The sequence below is a fragment of the Perissodus microlepis genome, chromosome 2 (genome assembly GCF_051167445.1).
Source record: "Perissodus microlepis isolate ML-2025 ecotype Zambia chromosome 2, ASM5116744v1, whole genome shotgun sequence".
NCBI classification, from domain to species: Eukaryota; Metazoa; Chordata; class Actinopteri; order Cichliformes; family Cichlidae; genus Perissodus; species Perissodus microlepis.
The window spans coordinates 12,941,955-12,944,588 of NC_140462.1; positions in this window are offsets into that span (position 1 = coordinate 12,941,955).

The following is a 2,634-nucleotide window of genomic DNA, read 5'->3' on the forward strand; positions in this document are numbered from 1 at the left end:
CACACTTCCCCCTTCAATTTGACTTCTCCCTCCCATCTAGTTTACCGCCTGTTAAGGGGAGGAGAAAAGTCACTACTCCACACACATTCATGCTGCTCTTTCCTTCCATGCAAATGTCCTCCAGCATGGCGCATGGACGCTTTAAAGAGCCCTTAACCTTGTAGGACCTGGGATCCACATATGTGGACATCACATTTTGAGTTGTCCAGACCAAAATACTAAATTTTGCTCTTCAGGGCCCTGATATCCACTTACAAGGAATTTATACTACCACTGTGAATTTCCTCATATGTGGATTGCATTTTTCTCAGAAACAAAAATCAGGTAAAAAAAAAAAAAAAAAAAAATCAGGTAATTCTTTTTCTTCTTTTTCTTTTTACAGTCATCGGGTCCCAATCAGGCCAAATAGCAAAGAGAAATTTAAAATGCATGCCATGAAAGAGTTCAGGTCTTGGGAGGTTAAAGGAATGTCACTGCAATACGGGATCACATAGAATAACTGATTCAGCACATATGTGGTTAATGTTTCATACCAAGCTGAAAATACATTTAATACGACAACAGTTTATCAGCTCAAACATCAAACGACATGAGTGCTTTAAAAGCATCTCTGACAGCATGGTGGGAGTTCCTAAAAATGACGGAGTCTTCATTAATCCCATGCAAACATACACCTATCTGGAACAACCCTGACATATTACAAAACAATAATATGATTAACTTCCCAGATTGGAGTGGAATCAAATACTTGGGACATATATTAGAAGGAACAGACTTCATTCCGTTTGACAGAATAGTTGTATTCAAGAAGAACCAAAGAACCAAATGGGACAGGCAAGAAAAAAAAAAGACAACCAAAAGAAAACAAACAAAAGGAAATTAATTTGGTAATGCATTCTTCTGAAGGACTTCACCACATAATGTGGAGATGTCTCACATTTAAGGTATTTTAACAGAGAAAGTCATAACTATTAAAAGATTGAAAGAGTGTTTCCGAAGGTTGTTGTAACAACCCAACTCTTTTTGGCGTCTGAAACTGTGACATGTAGGTTGTTCTCATACAGTTTTGTTTATAAATTGCAAACATTTCCCCAGATACATCATGTCTGAAGACAAAGAAGACAAAAATGAAAACTAACAAAGTCTGACAGAGTCAAATCTGAAAGCTTAAAAATATACCTCAAACATGCACTATGAAACATATCTGAATCTTTTTTGTTCACTGTCATGTCTTTTATTTATAGTCGGTGTCATATTTAAACAATAGAACTCGCCCCACAGTGCTTTAGAGTCGGGGACATTTAAATTCCAGGTCTCCAAGAAGCTCAGTTTCAAAATACATAAATTGCTAAAAGGTTTCTTTTATCATGTTAACAAATTATTGTAAAAATGAAAATCACAGGGATTTAGTTTTCAAACTGATGATGATTCATCATATAAATTATTACACACTGCTCTCCCCTGCTGCCTTTATAAAGTAAACATGTCAGTGCTGGTAATGGTATCTGCAATACTGGCCCTGTATTTACTTGGTATTGAAACAATAGAAAATCATGTCCTCAAGAAATAGGAAAAAATCGAGCAAAGACCTGACACAGGACCTGAGAGAGTTGATTCTTTTGAAGAATCATCAGAAATGATCTCAGTGTAAGGGTGGATGTCGAGAGGCTATTCTTAAGGAACTGAAACAGGAAAAAAGGTATGTGGAATACCAAGAACTAGACTGATAATCACTGTCAACATGGAGTGATGAATTCAAATTTGACATTTTTGGTTCAAAATGTCATCAGTATGTATCGAGGAGGTCAGCAGAGAGGTACAACAGTGAGTGTCCACTGTACATCCATCCGTGAAGCTTGGTGGAGGCTCTGTCATGGTTTTGGTCTTGTCAAAAACAAAAAAAGGTACTGTCAGCTTTGAGCCACCATGGTATACCATCTGAAAAGCATCTGATTGGTATCACTCTTGTCAGCAATGATCCCAAACACACTGCGAATGAGGAAGTTTCAGAGGGCTGGCCAATCAGAAGCACGCTAGCTTAACGGTAGAGGAACTACACAGCCGCACACAGCTGCATTTGGCACATTATGCCGTGGCTACTATAGTTGAGGCCAAGAATTAAAACAGGGACCTAATTTATATAGCGCCATATCACAACAACAGTTGCTTCAAGGGCCTTTATTTTGGAAGGTAAAGACCCTACAATAATTAATTATAAATGATTAAAGCCACCAGCAATAAATATAACGTGAAACTAATATTCTTCAAACAGGAGTTACTTGCATAGAAGAAAGTCATTTTGGACACACAGATCAGATCAACCCTCCTGTATATAGAAAACCAAGCATTATTAATATCTTGCAGTGAGCCAAAATCTGGTAATTCCCTATTAATTCTGGCTCCAGCACAAAAGCATTAGTTCTGCTTAGTCATGAGTCTGACAGGGCTCACGTCGCAAAAGCAAATCTGAACCCCACAGGGCTCTACAGGGAACTGTCCAGTTTTCCATTTCAGATATATAGCAAGTGTAGTCTGATTAGTCACAGCTTTACAGCCAATTGCAAAACATTTGTTCCAACTGCAGGTGTAAATCTAAGAACTCTGCCCCTCCAGTTTCTTAATAAAAATAATCCC